At 36.3% G+C, this 18,718-nt stretch overlaps 1 pseudogene; it reads left to right on the top strand.

Moving 5' to 3' along the window:
- Positions 1-6,686: 6,686 nt before the first annotated feature.
- On the top strand, positions 6,687-7,302 carry LOC120593551 (40S ribosomal protein S8-like; annotated as a pseudogene).
- Positions 7,303-18,718: the final 11,416 nt, after the last annotated feature.

Here is an 18,718-nt window from a genome sequence, read left to right as displayed (position 1 = left end):
CACCAGGCTCAGACAGGTTCACAAATAAATTCTACCAAACATTTACAGAGAGAATTATATCAATTTTCTACAATGTCTTTCAGAAGATAGAAGCAGAGGGAATAGTTCACAACTCATTCTATGAGGCCAACATTATCCTAATACCAAAAGCAGACAAAAACATTACAAGAAAAGAAATCTACAGGCCAATATCTCTCATAAAAATATTTGCAGAAATCCTCAACAAAATATTAGCAAATCAAATTCAACAATGTATGAAAAGAATTATATACCATAACCATATAGGATTTATCCCAGGTATGCAAGACTGATTTAACATTTTAAAAACAATTAATGTAACCCATCATATCAATAGGCTTAAGAAGATAAAATCATAAGATCATATTAATAGATGCAGAAAAAAACACTTGACAAAATCCAACACCCATTAATGATAAAAAAAAAAAAACCTCTCAAAAAACTAAGAATAGAATGGAATTTTCTAAACTTGATAAAGAACATCTACAAAAAAACCATATAGTTAATATCATACTTAATGGCAAAAAACTAGAATCTTTCCTGCCAAGATCAGGAACAAGCAAGTTTGTCTCTCTTCACCACTCCTTTTCAACATTATATTGTACATGTAATAAAGCAAGAAAAGTAAATTAAAGGTTTTCACACTGAGAAGGAAGAAATAAAACTTTGTTTGCAAATAACATCATTATATATATATAACAAAATCCAAAATCAACAAAATCTTGGAACTAACAAGTGGCTATAGCAAAGTTGCAGGACACAGGGTGTATTAGTCAGCTTGGGCTGCCATAACAAAATATCATTGACTGAATGGCTTAAACAACAAAAATTTATTTTCTCACACTCCTAGAGTATAGAAGTTCAAGAACAGAATACCAGCATGGTTGGGTTTTGAGGTCTTTCACATGGTAAAGGGTGAGCTCTGGTGCCTCTTCCTCTTCTTATGAGGGCACCACTTCTATCAGATTAGTGTTGTACCCTTAAAAACTCATTTAATCTTAATTACCTTCTTAAAGGTTCTATCTCCAATACAGTCATATGTGGGTTGAGGGTTTCAACATATGAATTGGTGTGGTGGCGGGGGCGGAGGGACACAATTCAGTCCACAGCACAAGATTAATATATAAATGTCAATTGTTTTCTATACACCAACAACGAACAAGTGGAATTTGAAATTAAAAACAATATAGTTTACATTGGCACCCCCCCAAAATGAAATACTTAGGTATAACAATTTAACAAAATATGTACAAGATCTATGTGAGGAAAACTACAAAACTCTGATGAAAGAAATCAAAGAAAGACTAATTACGTGAAGAGATATCCATAATGGATAGAAAAACTAAATATTGTCAAGACAATATTTGATCTATAGAGTCAATTCAATCCTAATCAAAATTCTAGCAAGTTATTTGTGTATATTGACTAATTGATTCTAAAGATTACATGAAGAGGCCAAAGACTCAGAACGGCCAACACAATACTTTAGCTGAAGAACAAAGTTGTAGAGCTGATACTACCTGATTTCAAGATTTATTATAAATCTCTGTAATGAAGACAGTGTGGCATTGGTGAAAGGATAGATAAATAGATCAATGGAAAAGAATAGAGAGCCCAGAAATAAACCCCATAAATATAGTCAACTAATCTTTGGCAAAGGAGATGAGGCAATACAATGGAGCAAAGATAGTTTCTTCAACAAATTGTGCTAGTACAACTGGATATCCACATGCAAAAAAATAAATGAATTTAGACACAGACCTTACACTCTTCACATAAATTGACTCGAAAAGGATCATAGACTTAAATGTAAAACAAACACACAAGTATAAAACTGAAAGATAACATAGGAGAAAGGCTAAGTGACCTTGGGTATGTAAAAAAATTTCTAGACAAAATGATCATGAAAGAAAGATTAAAACACTGGACTTTATTAAAATTAAAAACTTCTGCCATATAAAAGACACTAAGAAGAGAATGAGAAGATAAGACACAGAGTGGGAGAAAATATTTGCAAAAGACATATCTGATAAAGAACGGTTATCCAAAATATAAAAAGAACTCAAAACTTGACAATAAGAAAATGAACAACCTGATTTAAAAATTGGATCAAAGACTTTAAAAGATACCTTACAGAAAGAGATACAGGTGAGAAATAATCATATGGAAAGATACTCAACATCATAAGTCATTAGAAAATTGCTGATTAAAGTAACAATGAGATACCAGAGAACAACCAAAATCCAGAACACTAACAATGCCAAATGCTGCTGAGGATGTGGAGCAACAAGAATTCTCATTCTTTGCTGGTGGGAATGCAAAATGGTATAGCGACCGTAAAAGACAGTTTGTCAGTTTCTTATAAAATTAAACATATTATAACCATACGATTCAACAAACATGCTCCAAATGAGTTGAAAACTTATGTCCACATAAAAATTTAGACATGAATGTTGATAGCACTTTTATTCATAATTGCCAAAACTTCAAAGCAATCAAGAAGTCCCTCAGTAGGTGAATGTATAACTAAACTGTGCTATATCCAGACAACAGAATGATAAAATGAAATGAGCCATCAAGACATAAAAACATTAAGGAAATTTAATTACATATTACTAAGTGAAAGAAAGCAATCTGAAAAAGGCTATACACTATATGATTCCAATTACATGACATTCTGGAAAAGACAAAACTGTGGAGACAGTATGAGGATCAGTGGTTGCTAAGAGTTAGGAGGAGGGAGTGAGGGATAAATAGCAGAACATGGAAGATTTTTAGAATAGTGAAATTAATCTGTATATTATAATAATGGATACATGTTATTATACATTTGTCAAAGTCTATAGAATGTACACCAAGAGTGAACTCTATTGTAAACTATGGGCTTTGGGTAATATGATATGTCAATATAGTTTCATTGCTTGCAACAAATGTACTACTCTGGTACAAGATTTTGATAGTAGGGGAAGCTGTGTATATGTGGGGGAAGGAGTATATGGGAAATCTGTGTACCTTCCACTCGATTTCATAGAGAACATAAAACTGCTCCAAAAATAAACTGTTTTTAAAAAATAAGAGAGTACTAATATTTTAACAGCTATATATGGTTCCAGGTGGGTACTAGACTTAAAGGGGGATCACTTCATAAGTTATATAAATGTCTAGCCACTATACTGTATACCTGAAACTAATATAAAATAATATTGAATGTCAACTTTTAAAAAATAAAAAATGGTTAAAAATGAGTACTCAATTCTGATATTCTTACAACCATGAGAGTATAAGAGCTAGAGTGGAATTTGGGAGTTTATACAGAGAACAATGAGATAATATAGGAAAAAGTTTCAGTGGAGGATTGAAGGGAAAATGCTAAGCCTCAAGAGTATCTTAGGCACTGGGCCTGCCAGTCCCTCTGGCATAGTCATTATCAACCTAAAAATGCACTTTATGAATATATGGTGTCATCCATGATGTCTCTAATGCTATCACTCAAAGAAGGAATTCACATAGAAAATATGATAAAAGAGTGTGGAAAACTATGCTGGCTGCCCACCAAACATGCATTCTCTCCCTTCACCCTTACCAACAAAGTCCACATTTTTTTTTCATATATTTATACACTTCATCTACTTTATACCATAAACCACCACTTTTGTCCCCAGGTGGTAAAGACTAATTGATAAATCTAAGGACAAAAGCCAATATCCTGTGGATGGCAAAGCAAAAATACAGAAAGAACCTGGGTCACTGATGATGTGTCAGTTCTTTGAGGCTGGAGGTATATTAGGTATTTGTACTCTCTAAATTTCCCTCTGCTGATATGATCTCTAAACATATAGAAAAACCAAGTGTTTCTTAATCCTCTCCTGTTTTCCACCATTGTATGTGGAAGGAAATATCTTAAAGTCATGAGGATGTATGAGGGTCTCCAAGAGACACCAGTTTATTTGACAATCTTCAGCTGGGGCTTCACAAGAGTTGCCCATAAAAGATTCAGAAGAGATGCTACCAGACTTCTCCTTCCTCCACAATTCATTCTTAAAGCCAATGGGGTGGGGCAAACAAGGTAGGATTCAATAATGGAATGAGGCTAGGGGGAGCTGTGGTAGACCAGGACAGGTTGTAAAAGCTTAAATGATGTGAAGCAGGTAATCATGCAATTGAGGGGGACAGCTTAATGTGGGGTGTCTGAAATCAAGAAGGACAGCAGGATGATGAGAGTTTTCACATAGGAAGGATACCTGGTATTGGATATGAGAGTCTAAACAGAGTAAGGGGAGCTTTCTCATGAAAAGGCAGCCTGGTGTGAGATGTTGGAGCCTTAACAAGGTGAGGAGAATGTCCACATATAGAGGGAGACACAATGTGGAGTTTCACGGCTCAAGCATAGTGAGGAGAGCATTTATACAGGGGAGGAGCTCAGCGTACAAGGTAAAAATCAGGACAAGAAGGACATTCATGCAAGGGGGTAATCTGGAGTGAGGAGTCAGAGCCCAAGCCGGGTGGAAAGGGTAATCACACAAAGGGAGGAGCAGGCATAAGGTAGCAGAGCCCTAACAGGGTGAGAATAACATCCACATGGGGTGGGGAAAGGAACAGGCCAACATGGAGAGTCAGAGTCTGAGTAGGGATGAGAAAGACATCCACATTGGGGTAGGGGGTAGGCATGGAGTATAGGAATCCAAACATAGTAAGAAAAGTTGATACAGAGAGACAGCCAAACATAAGTTATTAGAGTCTAAGCAGGGTGAGAAAGGCATCCATATGAGGGGACATGCTGACATGGAGTGTCAGAACCTAAGTGGAGTTAGGAGATGCCCATACAAGGAGGAGGGTATGTCTGGCAAGTAAGAGCCTGAATAGGGTGAGAAGGAGGATACCACACACAGGTGGCCATGAACCGACATGGAAAATCAGGTCTGAGCAAGGTGAATAAGGCATCATTAGAAAGGAGTGGTGCAGTATGAGGTGTGTCATAGCTTGAATATAGTACAGAAGACATCCTCACAGAGGAGAAGCCCACCATATAGTGTCAATGTCTGAGATGGATGATGAAGGCATATATGCAAGAGAGAAAATGATACCAGAAATCCTTGAGAAATGAGAAACAAACATGATGAATCCCATGATTGCCCCATATTACTGCCTGGAGAGATCCCCAGGGAAGAAGAGTCCCCACAAAACATAGCTGTGAAAATCAGCAAAGATTCCAACTCTCTTGGTGAGACAGAATGTTGTTGGAAACCCAGACATACTCTTAAAGGGCCTACACACAGAATAGTTTGCTTCCAGGCACTCACTCTGGGCTCCTGCAGACAAACAACTCAGGAGGCACCAGAGACATACAAGGAAAGACTGAATAGTGTGGCTTCAGAACGAGGGCTGGAGGGACAGTTTCCTTTATCCCTATGTTGAGCCCTCCTCCTATGCAGCATACAGGCAGGAGCCATCGTGCCTGGGTTAAGCCCTCCCTGTACATGGCCAAATCAGAAACTGCATTAGCCTGGTGAACTCTACTCACTCCACCTTGGTGATTTCCAGAGACCCCACCGCACTCAACTCTCACACAGCTGGAGGCACCTTCAGTGGCTGAGTCTTATGGGCAGCCCACAGGTGGCCTCAGAACTTGAGGTGTCCTAGGGCCTTTGGTGAGCTGCCCCAGGCCCAGTACTGGTGGCAGCCTGCCTTGGATCAAACTGTTACCTTTCCCATTCACTTCCAGATACAGCAGAGGCAGTGAACAACTGCAGACAACTTTGTAGCTCTTACCAGGTAGCACTAGGCCGGTCACAGGCCATGACTGAACTTGGTCTGCAATGGATCCCCTCCCAAGGGGGTCCCAAAAGCAACAAACCTGAAGGCTGGCTTCAAAACACAATAGAGCATATCTGAATAGCCATGCAATCATTATTCCCAAAGGATGATCTTAACAGGCACATCAGCCCCCTGGGGTGATCCCACACCATAGGGTCAGCCCCCACATAGCAGTTCATATGCTGTGGTCGTGGTTAATCATCAGAGCCAGTAAGGCTGAGAGTCAATCATACCTACTGATGTACCAATAGCAACCAAGGCTCAACTACAACAGGAGGGCATACACAACCCACACAAGGGATACTCCTGGATCAACTGGCTCAGGTGTTCAGGGAAACTACACCATTGTGCCCACAAGACACTTACTACATAAGGCTACCATGCCAAGACTAGGAAATGTAGCAGATCTACCTAATACATAGAAACAAACACATAGAGGCAGCCAAAATGAGGAAACAAAGAAACATGTCCAAAATAAAAGAACAGGAGAAAACTCCAGAGAAAGAACTAAATGAAAAGAGGCAAACAACCTACCAGATAGAATTGAAAAAAAAAAAGCTGGTTATAAGAACACTCAATGAACTTAGGGAAGGAATAAATGATCTCAATAAGAACTCCAACGAAGAAATAATATGCATAAAAATGACTCAGAAAACATAAAAAAGAACCAGTGAGAAATGAATACAAAAACTGAAATAAAGAATACACTAGAAAAAATGAACAGCAGGTTAGATTAAGCAGAGGATCAAAGCAAATCAGAAGACAAGGTAGCAGAAAACACCCAATCTGAACAGCAAAAGAAAAAAGAATTTTAAAAATGGAAGCCAGTTGCTCTTTCCAGCCAGCCCTGAACCATGGACATCTCTCAGGACAACGGGCACAGGTGCCACAAGACTGAGGGCAAGAGAAAGTCCTACCACAAGAAGTGAAAATATGAGCTGGGATGCCCTGCTGTCAACACTAAGATTGATACCCACCACATACACACAGTCCATGTGCAGGAGGTAACAAGAAGTACCATGCCTTGAGGCTAAACATGAGGAAATTCACCTGGGGGTTCTGAGTATTCTACATGCAAAACAAGCATTTTTGGTGCTGTCTACAATACATTCAACAACAAACTGGTCTGCACTAAGACCCTAGTAAAGAATTGCGTCATGCTCATTGACAGCACACCATACTGGTAGTGGTATGAATTCCACTATGCACTTCCCCTGGGCCACGAGTAGGGGGCCAAGCTGACTCCTGAGATTTTAAACAAAAAACGATCAAGGAAAATTCAGAATAAATATGATGAAAGAAAAAATTGCCAAAATCAGCAGTCTTTTAGAGGAGCAGTTCCAGCTGGGCAAGCTTCTTGTATACATTGCTTCAAGACCAGGCCAAAGTGGCTGAGCAGATGGCTATGTGCTAGAGCGCAAGGAGCTGGAGCTCTATCTCAGGAAAATCAAGGCCCAGAAAGGCAAATAAATTCTCATCTGTCCTATCATAGCTCATGTAATAAAGGTGTTTATTGTTGAAAAAAATGAAGGATGGTTTAAGGGACTTCTGGGACAACATCGAGTGTAACAACATTCACATCATAGAGGTACAAGAAAGAGAAGAAAAAATGCAACGGATTGAGAAACTATTTGAAGAAATAATGACTGCATACTTCCCTACCTTGGCAAAGGAAATAGACATATAAATCCAGGAAGAGCAGAGTCTCCAAAACAAGATGAACCCAAAGAGGCCCATACCAAGACATATCATAATTAAAAAGCCAAAAGTTAAAGACAAAGAGAGAATCCTAAAAGCAGCAAGGAAAAGGCATTGAGTTACTTATAAGGGAGTTCCCATAAGACTGTCAGCTGATTTCTCAACAGAAACTTAGCATGCCAGAAGGATTGGCACAAAATATTCAAAGAGATGAAAATCAGGACCTAGGACCAAAAGTACTCTACCTGGGAAGGCTATTAATTAAAATTGAAAGTGAGATAAAGAGCTTTCCAAACAAGAAAAAGTTAAAGGATTTTATAGCCACCAAGTCAATATTACAAGAAATGTTAAAGGGAGGTTTTTAAGAAGAACAAGGGGAAAAATAGAACATAAATATGATCAACAAACATGTACCTATCAATAATCACTTTAAATGAAAATGAACTAAATACTACAATCAAAAGAAATAGGGTAGCTGAATGGATAAGAAAACAAGACCCATACATATACTGTCTATAAGAGACCCACTTCAGAATGAAAGACACACACAGACTGAAAGAGATGAAAAAAGATATGTTATGCAAAGGGAAACAAAAAAAGGTAGAGGTAGCAATACTTACATCAGACAAAACAGACTTTAGAACAAAGGCTATAATAAGAGACAAAGAAGGATATTACATAATGATAAAGGGACCAATCCAACAGGAGGATATAACTCTTGTAAACATTTATGCACCCAACATAGGAGCAGCTAAATATATAAAACCATTATTGACCAACATAAGGGGAGATATCAACAGTAATACTCTCCTGGTAGGAGACTTTAACACTCCATTGACACCAATGGACAGATCTTCCAGACAAAAAATCAACAAAGAAACAGTGGGCTTAAATGAGTCACTAGACCAGATGGACTTAATTGATATTTTTAGAGCATTTCACCCCAAAGAGACAGAATATACATTCTTCTCAAGAGTACATGGAACATTCTCAAAGGAAGATGACATTTTAGGCCACAAAATAAGTCTTAATAAATTTAAGAAGATTGAAGTGTTATCAAGCATCTTCTCTGACTACAATGACACGAAATTCATTACAAGAAATAAACTGGAAAAGCATACAAACAGATGAAGGCTAAATAACATGCGTTAACAATGAGATGTAGGAAGAAAACAAAAGATACCTTGCGATAAATGAAAATGAAAACACAATGACCCAAAATCTATGGGGCAAAATGAAAGTATTCCTAAGGGAAAAATTAATAGCAATATAGGCCTACCTCAAGGAACAAGAAACATCTCAAATAAAAAATCTAACCTTACACTTAAAGGAACTAGAAAAAGAACAGCCCATGAAGCCCAAAGTGTGTAGAAAGAAATAACAAAAATCAGAGTGAAAATAAATCAAAGAGTCTAAAAAATATATAAAAGATCAATGAAATCAAGAGCTGGTTCTCTGAAAAGATAAACAAAATCAATAAACCTACACTCAGACTCATCAAGAAAAAAAGAAAGAAAACCCAAATAAATAAAATCAGAAATGAAAGAGAAGTGACAGCTGACACCACAGCAATACAAAAGACTATAAGAAAATATTATGAGCAATATTACACCAATAATGGGAAGAAATAGATAAATTCCTAGAAATATATGATCTTCTAAGACTGAATTGAGAAGAAACAGAAAACTGAACTGACTGATGACCACCAATAATATCAAATGACTAATCAAAAAACTTCCAAAAAACAAAGTCCTGGACTAGATGGCTTCATAGGCAAATTTTACCAAACATTCAAAGAAGAATTAACACCTACTCTTCTCAAACTATTCCAAAAAATCCAAGAGGAGGGAAGGCTCCCTAATTCTTTTTACAAGGCTACCATTACCCTGACTGCAAAACAAGAAAAAGACATTACAAAAACAAGAAAATTATAAGCCAATATCCCTGATGAATATAGATGCAAAAATCCTCAACAAAATATTAGCAAACCAAATTCAGCAATACATTAAAAACATGGTACATCATGATCAAGAGGGATTTATTACTGGCATGCAATTTTGGTTCAATATCTGCAAATCAATAACATGATACGCCATGTAAACAAAATGAAAGAGGAAAATTATATGATCATATCAACAGATGCACAAACACATTTGACAAAATCCAGCATCCATTTATGATAAAAATTTTCAGCAAAGTGGGAATAGAGGGAACATACCTCAACATAATAAAGGCCATATATGACAGACACACAGCTAACACCAGACTCAATGGAGAAAAGCTAAAAGTGTTTTCCTTAAGATCAGGAACAAGACAAAGATGTCCATGTTCACCACTTTTATTCAACATAGTATTGGAAGTCCTAGCTGCAGCAATCAGACAAGAAAAAGAAATAAATAGCACCGAAAGTGGAAGAGAAGTAAAACTGTCATTATTTGCAGATGGCAAGATACTATATAGAAAACCCTAAAGATTCCACCAAAAACTATTAGAACTAATAAATGAACTCAGCAAAATAACTGGATATAGAATTAATATTCAGAAGTTGGTTGCATTTTTACACACCAATAACAAACTATCAGAAAAAGAAATTAAGAAAACAAATCCAGTTACAATTGCATCCAAAAATACCTAGCAAGCAATTTAACCAAGGAGGTAAAATACCTGTAGTTGGAAAATTATAAGACATTGATGAAAGAAATTGAGGAAGATATAAATGAATGAAAGTATATACTTTTATTCGTTATTCATGAAAGGAATTAATGGATAGGAAGAATTAACATTGTTAAATGTCCATACTACCCAAAGCAATCTATAGATTCAATGCAATCCTTATCAAGATACCAATGCCACTTTTCGCAGAGTTAGAACAAATAATCCAAAAATTTATATGGAAACATAAAAGACTTCAAAGAGCCACAGCAATCTTGAGAAAGAACAAAGTTGGAGATAACACGTTTATACTACAAGCGTACAGAAATCAAAACAGCATGGTACTGGCATAAAAACAGACACATAGATCATTGGAAAAGAATAGAGATCCTGGAAATAAACCCATGCCTATATGGTCATTTAATCTATGATAAAAGAGGCAAGAACATATGATGGTGTAGACAGCCTCATCAATAAATGGTTTTGGAAAAACTGGACAGATACATGCAAAAAAAAATGAAACTGAACCACCTTCTTACACCATATCCAAGAAAAAACTCAAAATGGATTAAAGATTTACATGTAAGATCTGAAGCCATCAAACTCCTAGAAGAAAACAGGCAGTAAACTCTCTGACATTTTTCTTAGTAATATTTTTTTTTTCTGATATACCTTCTCAGGCAAGGGAAACAAAAGAAAAACTAGTGGAACTGTATCAAACTAAAAAGCTTTTGCATAGCAAAGGAAACCATCAACAAAACAACAACAAAAAAGGCAACTTGCTGAATGGGAGAAGATATTTGTCAATGATACAGCTGATGAGTTAATATCTAAAAGTTATAAAGAACTCATACAACTCAGCACCAAAACCAACAAACAATCCAATTTAAAAATGGGCAAAGGACTTGAATAGACATTACTTCAAAGAGGACATACAGATGGCCAATAGAGGTATGAAGATGCTCAATGTCACTATCATCACAGAAATACAAATTAAAACCACAATGAGATAGCATCTCAGATCTGTCAGAATGGCTATCATTTTCAATCAAAAAACAACAAATGTTGGTGAGAATGTGGAGAAAAGGGAACCCTTGTGCACTACTGATGAGACTGCAAATTACTTGAGCCACTAAGAAAAACAGTTCCGCGGCTCCGCAAAAAAATTAAAAACAGAACTACCTTATGCCTCAGCAATTCCACTTCTGGGTACTTATTCGATGAAATCCAAAACACTAATTCAAAAAGAAGTACTGCACCCCTACGTTCAGTGCAGTACTATTTACAGTAACCAAGATATAAAAGCAATCTAGGTGCCTATCAACAGACAATTGGATAAAGAAGTGGTACATATATACAATGGAGTATTATTCTACAATAATAAATAAATAAAATCTTATCTTGTGTGATGACATGGATGAACCTAGAGGGTATTATGTTTAATGAAATACATCAGAGAATGACAAATACCATATGATCTCACTTATATGTGGAGTCTAAAGAAAAAAATAAACAACTGAACAAATCAGAAACAGACTCATAGACCCAGAAAACAAACTGATGATTGCCAGATGGGAGGGAGGTTGAGGGGCTGGGTGAAAAATTTGAAGGGATTAAGGTACAAGTTGGTAGTTACAACATAGTCACAGGGATGTGAAGTACAGCACAGGGAATATAGTCGATAATATTATAATAATTATGTATAGGGCCAGGTGGGTACTAGGCTAATTGGGGAAAATCACTTCATAAATTAAATGAATGTCTAACCACTATGCTGTATTCCTGAAACTAATGTAATAAATATTGAATTTCAATTCTAATTGAAAAATAAAAAATAAAAAAAAGAAAAGAAAAAGAAAAAGAAATAAAAAGAAACAAGAAACAGAATGATAACAGGAAAATTTCCGAACAGAAAATAAACAACACACTTCTAAATAATCCAAGTCTTAGACTCTTTATAAAGTGTAGGCAGAGTTAATAGAAACAAAGAGCAGATGATGAAAGACCCTTGGACTAGTGCTACGAAGTAGCCATTATATCCACAAGCTGGAAAGGAGTATCAAGGAATACAAACCTAGCAGAAAAGACTATGGCCTTAAGAACAGGAGCATTGTAATGGTTAGCACATGGCTCAGGACAAAGAGCCAGAGGAATAAATACCCAGACCTCATTTGTTTCCTACCCTCTAATGTCCTATCCCCTGGTAAGCATTTACATCCCTCCAATGTGTGCCCGTTCCTAGAATTCCAGCCACATAACTAGCCTCCAGACTTCTTTGTCACCAATATTCCTACAATATTCTTTCCTAGCCCAGATAAATCAACTTATTGAGTCATTGGACATGGATCAATAAAATTTAAATTCGGATATCTCTCCTTTTTAACAAACTGAACAAGTAAATGTAACTCCTAAAACTCTGCCTACTGGGAGGATTTTGCTTCATTGCAGCCTTTCAGAGACACCCTTTAAATGGGCTACAATGCAATAGTCATTAATGTCCAGCTGATGAAACCATATTTGCAGACCCATTTATAAACCAGGGGTGTGCTGTTTCCACCTCTGTTAACTGGTTATAGTGAACTCCCCATAAGGCCATTAGGTGATTTCAATGAAAGATGTTGAAGCAGTAGGGATCAGCACCGTCAGAGTGTTCTCCAGTTGCTCATACATTTTACTTGTGCCTTCTGATTCTGTTTTGGTCTGTTCTTGTACTTACCCTTCCATTTAACAAAGAATAACACAGCATACATCCAGTATTATGATTCAGTGGAATAGATTACTACCAGTTCATGATGAACATTTTGGGGCACATAATTACTTGCTATCCCTCATTTAGGAATTTAGTCTCTACCAAGACCAAACAGCAGGTCAGAAATATTTTTCGAGTATAACATAGCAGGAGAAGACATAACTTTATTCCAAAACCCTAGGAGTCTATGATTTTCTTGTGCCGTATTCCAGTGGCTCTGCGATATCTAACTGCGCAGATATTTCTGATACCATTTTGTCTAATGGATCATAAGGTTCAGGATGCAAAATAATTCACTCAAAGTCCTAGATTTGACACAGAACTTTCTTTTGCTCCAGGCTCAAAACTGGCAGCCTTCTGGACAATCCAACAAATACTAGAGTGCAACTTACCCAAATGCAGTATAACATGCCTCCAAAATCAGTGCAACAATTTGTCTCTCACTTTTGAGAAGACAACTCAACATACTTCATGTGCACTTGAAAGGAATGTATATTCTGCTGCTTTGGAGTGAAATGCAACCCCCCAAGATTTGTCGAAGAAAAACCGCAGGTCCAGCCAGGACTGGTTGCCGACCACCAAAAGTGTCTCTGGTGGTGGCAGGCAAGCCAAGGACTGCTGACTGCAGCTGAAGAGGCTTCTTCCTTGAGTGAGGCTGGGCTGGTTGCTCAACCACGGAAAGTCTCCAGCTGTGTGCAAGTTGGGTGGGGCAGGATCTCAGGGAGTCACCAGGGTGATCTCAGGGATTCACCAAGCCAATGCAGATTCAGATTTGGTCATCTGGCAGGAGGACTCAACATGGGAATGATGGTGCCCACCTGTAGACTGCTTGGGAGGAGGGCTCGATACAGGGATAATGAAGGCTGTCCCTCCCACCCTCCCCTGAAGCTACACAACTCAGTTTTCTCTGTATGTCTCTGATGCCTACCTCAGATGTCTCTGATGCCTACCATCTCTCCACTAGAACCTACAAGTGAGTGAGTCTGTGGGCAGGCTCTTCAAGAAGACACTTGGGTTTCAAGTAGCCTTCTGTCTCACTCTGATGGACAGAATTTTCTCAGCCAGAAGTTGTGGGAGCTCTACTTCCCAGCACTGGAACTTTGGACTGGAACCCCTTGCTCTTCAAGGAGTACCTCTAAAGCTTAGATATCCCTCCCAATTCTCCACCACCACACACAGGTGTAGAGCCAGCCCAATTCACATCTCCAGCCCTCCTACAAGTCTCAATGTGGCCTCTTTTTTATATTCTTAGTTATAGGAGTTCTGTTAAGCCAGTCTTTAGCTGGTTCTCCAGGTTGATTGTTCTATAATTTAGCTGTAATTTTAATGTGGTCATGGGAGGAGGCAAGCACAGTGTTTACCTACTCTGCTATCTTGCCCAGAATTCTCTGATTGAATACATTTTTTAATAAGATTAAGAAGGAGGGATGTCCACTCTCACCATTCCTATTCAACATCATACTGGAAATCTTAGTGCAATAAAGCAAGAAAAAGAAATAGAAACATACAAATTATAAAAGAAGAAACAAAATCTTGCCATAGTCAACATGATTTTTTTCTATAGAAAATCATAAGGAACACATTTAAAAACTTATAGAACTAATAAGTGATTCTAGAAAAGTAGAAAAATACAAAGTTAGCACTCAAAAATTGATAACATTTCTACACACTAACAACAAGTAATTGGAAACCAAAATTTCAAAATTGATAACATTTATAATAGCTCGAAAAAGGAATAGATATAAAGCTAACAAAACATGTATACACTGTATATGCTAAAAACTACAAAATACTGATGAAAACAGTAAAACACTTAAGTAAATGGAGAGACATATGGCATTCCTGGACTAGGAGAAAATATAATTTAGAAGTTAATCTATAGATTTAATGGAATACCAATCAAAATCCTAGGAGATTTTTTTTGTAGATATAGACAAACTTATCTAAAGTTATTTGGAAAGGCAAAGGAAATAGAATAACTAGAATAATTTTGAAAAAGAAAAATAAAATTAAAGGAATCATACTACCTGAATTTAAGACATACTTTAAAGCTACAGCAATCAAAACAGTGCATTATTGACAAAGTCACACACATGAAACAAAATCAAGAACCCAGAAATAGACACAAGTATATACAGACAACTGATTTTTTACAATGGTGCAAAGGCAACTCAATGGATAAAGGATAGTCTTTTCAACAAACATTTTTGGAATTATTAGATTTCTACATGCAAAAAAAAATGAATCTCAATCTAAACCTCACACATTATATGAAAATTAAATCAAAATTGGTCATAGATCTAAATGTAAAACTATAAAAGTTTAGAACGCATAAGAAAAAAACCCATACGACCTTGGGTCTGGCACCTAAAGTTTGCTCTACAAAAAGATTTGCTTTAAAAAAAATAGACTTCATCAAAATTTTTAAATGTTTGTTTTGCAAATGACACTGTTAAGAAAAATGAAAAAACAAGCCACAGACTGGGAAATGATATTGGTAAATTACATATCTGACCAAGAACTTATAGCCAGAATATACAAAAACTCTCAAAACTTAATAAGAAAACAAACAATCCAATTAAAAGGTAAATGGAGGAACAAACAGACACTTCACTAAAGAAGATATAAATATGACAAATAAGCACATGAAAACTTGTTCACCATCATTAGATCAATGCAAACTGAAACTGTAATGAGATACCACCACATATCTATAAAAATAGCTAATGACAGTACTTAGTGCTGGTAAAGATATAGGGCAACTGGAATTCTCATATATTGCTGATAAAATGCAAAATGATATGATACGCTCATTCTGGAAAACAGTTTCGAAGTTTCTGATAAGTGAAACATGCATTTACCATATGACCCAGCCATCTCGCACCTGGCTATTTGCCCTAAGGAAATGAAAACTTATGTTCACACAAAAGCCTTTATATGAATATCCATAGCAGCTTTATTTGTAATACCCAATAACTGGAAAAAAACAAAATATCTTCCAACAGGTAAATGGATAAACAGACTGTGGTACATTCATATAATGGAATACTGTTCAACAATAAAAATAATAAACTTTTGAAGCACAGAACTACTTGGATGAATCTCAAAGGCTGAGTAAAAGAAACCTAATACATAAGTTTACATATTGTATGATGCCATTTATAAAACATTCTTGGGAAAATGAAACTCTAGTGATGGATAACTGTTCAGTGGTTGCCAGGATCTAGAAATGAGAAGAGGGTGTGACTATAACAGAACTGTACATAGGATTAAATACACAGGAACAGAAGTGGAAACCTAAGAGTTATTCTTCAGGAACAGAGAGAAAAGAATTCTTTTTAAAAAGGCAAGAAAGACATGCAATTAGGACAAAATGGTCCTTCTTCAGGTTTTGCTGGCAATAGCCAGAATGACAGGAGACCCAGAAGATTACCACTGTGAGCTCTGGCCGTGCTATCTTGACAGTAGAAACAAAAGCTAAGCTTGCTAGAGGGAGAATTAAAGCTGGTTGCCAAGAAGCACATGAAGACAAAAAGATAAATGGACATCCTGGTCTCTATTGCTCTAAAGAGTAATCAGGAAAAGAAGAACCCTTCTGTTTGGTATGGTCATTGTAATTGCTCATATATTTAGAAGATTAGCATGGCCCAAGGAAGGCAATGAGATCATCTTTGAGAGCTTCTTTACCATTCTATCACAGTGATGATCTGCTAGGGAGACTCCTGATTACTATGTAATAGCTCCTCACCTCCTCACCCCCGAAACAGTCCTGGATGATAACCCCAGGTAATGAAGAAATGTGTGCCAAATCAGATGATCTGCACTCCAAAAGGAATTTTCCAGTTAAAAAACCTACTTGAAATTTGTTGGATTTTTCAAGATCCCCTTAGAAGCTCAATTCCAAGGAAGTCAAGGAGAAGAGGAGAGGATAATGGAGGAATGGCTTGGCCTTTAACAAAGGGGATCCACTCTCAGGGGAAAGTGGAAGAAATGTCTGGGATCTTGGTGATACAGGGCCCACAAAGCAAGGAGAACTAGACACATGCCAAAGAACTACAAAAAGATATAAGGGGAAGTGAAGAGGATAAGACATAATAAGCGTAATATAAAGCTTTATATTAATCTTTTTTTTGGGTAGACACCTCTTAAATGAACAATATTTAATTTGGAATACAACATTTTCATTCTTATCATTATTGCAAGAAACTGTCTTTGAAACTTCTTTTTTTTTTTGAAATACACATGCTTGACCTAGAAGGGTTCTATGCATGGAAAGTTACAAAGTTATAAGTGCTACCAGTTCTGTGATGATTCATGAATACCAAGGTTATCAACATTGCCTAGTCTTGTGCAAATGAAAGCAAAGTATTATCAGAAATAAGGACGTGAAATTTTGGACTTCAAGCATAAATTTTTCTTTCATAAAAAGATTTGGCCTTGGTGAGATCAGAGTTAGCAATATGTCAACCACTTGTGTAATTTTCATATTTTAAGCATTGATTTTTCCTTTGAAGAAAGATATGACTTTGCGGGACTACTTCAATAGCAGATAAAAGGGAAAGACCCATAAGTGATAACATATTCAGAGCTAAGGCTTTAACAATTCTTTTCCAAGGCTATAAATTTTTCTCTCTCATCTAAGCCAATTTTAAATCTCTATTTGAGGTCACTGCTTCTGAGCTAAAAAGGATAAAAGTCCTCGTTTCTTTGGTAAAAGTCACATATGAAGTGATTCTTAAAGATTTGTTTAAGTATTAGAAGTCCTAACCAGAGCAACTATGCAAGAAAAAGAAATGAAATGCATCCAAATTGGAAAAGAAGAAGTAAAATTATCTCTTTTTTCAGATGACATGATCTTATATAAAAAAAAACCCTAAAGATTTCACAGAAAAATATTATTAGAACTAATAAGCAAAATCAGAAGTTGCAAGATACAAAATCAACATACAAAAATCATTTGAATTTCTATATACTAACAATGAACTATCTGGGGAAAAAATTAAGAGCAATTCCATTTACAATAGCACAATAGCATCAAAAGAATAAAATACTTAGGAATAAAGCAAGAAAGTGAAATACTTGTACAATGCAAACTAAGAAACCAAGAAAGTAAAATACTTGTACAATGAAAACTATAAAATATTGATGAAATTAGTGAAAGAAGACTCAAGTAAATAGAAAGACATCCTGTGCTCATGGATGGATTAGAAGACTTAATATTGTTAAAACGTCCACACTACCCAATGTAATCTACAGATTCAATAAGTCCATATCAAAATCTCAGTGGCGTTTTCTTACAAAAAGAGAAAAAACAATCCTAAAATTAATATAAAACTATAAAGGATCCTGAATAGCCAAAGCAATCTTGAGCAAGAACAAAGCTGGTGGCATTACATGTCCTTATTTCAAAATGTATTACAGAGCAACAGTTATTAAAAGAGTATGGTACAGGCATAAAAACAGACATATAAACCAACAGATCAGAGATCTGAGAAATAAATCCATGCATATCTAGTCAACTGATTTTCTATGAGGGTGCCAAAAATACACAATAGAGAAAGGACAATATTTTCAACCAATGGTGTTGGGAAAACTGGATATCCACATGCAAAAGAAAGGAATTGGATCATTATCTTACACACATGCAAAAATTAACTCAAAATAGATTAAAGACTTAAAAGGATAATATGAAATTATAAAAACCCTAGAAGAAAATAAAGCTTAATGACACTGGTCTAAGCAGTAATTTTGAATTAACCTGTGGGGTTAATTCAAACATATCCCTTC

This window comes from Pteropus medius, unplaced genomic scaffold (genome assembly GCF_902729225.1).
Source record: "Pteropus medius unplaced genomic scaffold, Ma_sr-lr_union100, whole genome shotgun sequence".
In the NCBI taxonomy this organism is placed as follows: domain Eukaryota; kingdom Metazoa; phylum Chordata; class Mammalia; order Chiroptera; family Pteropodidae; genus Pteropus; species Pteropus medius.
This window is presented reverse-complemented; position numbering and strand designations above follow the sequence as displayed.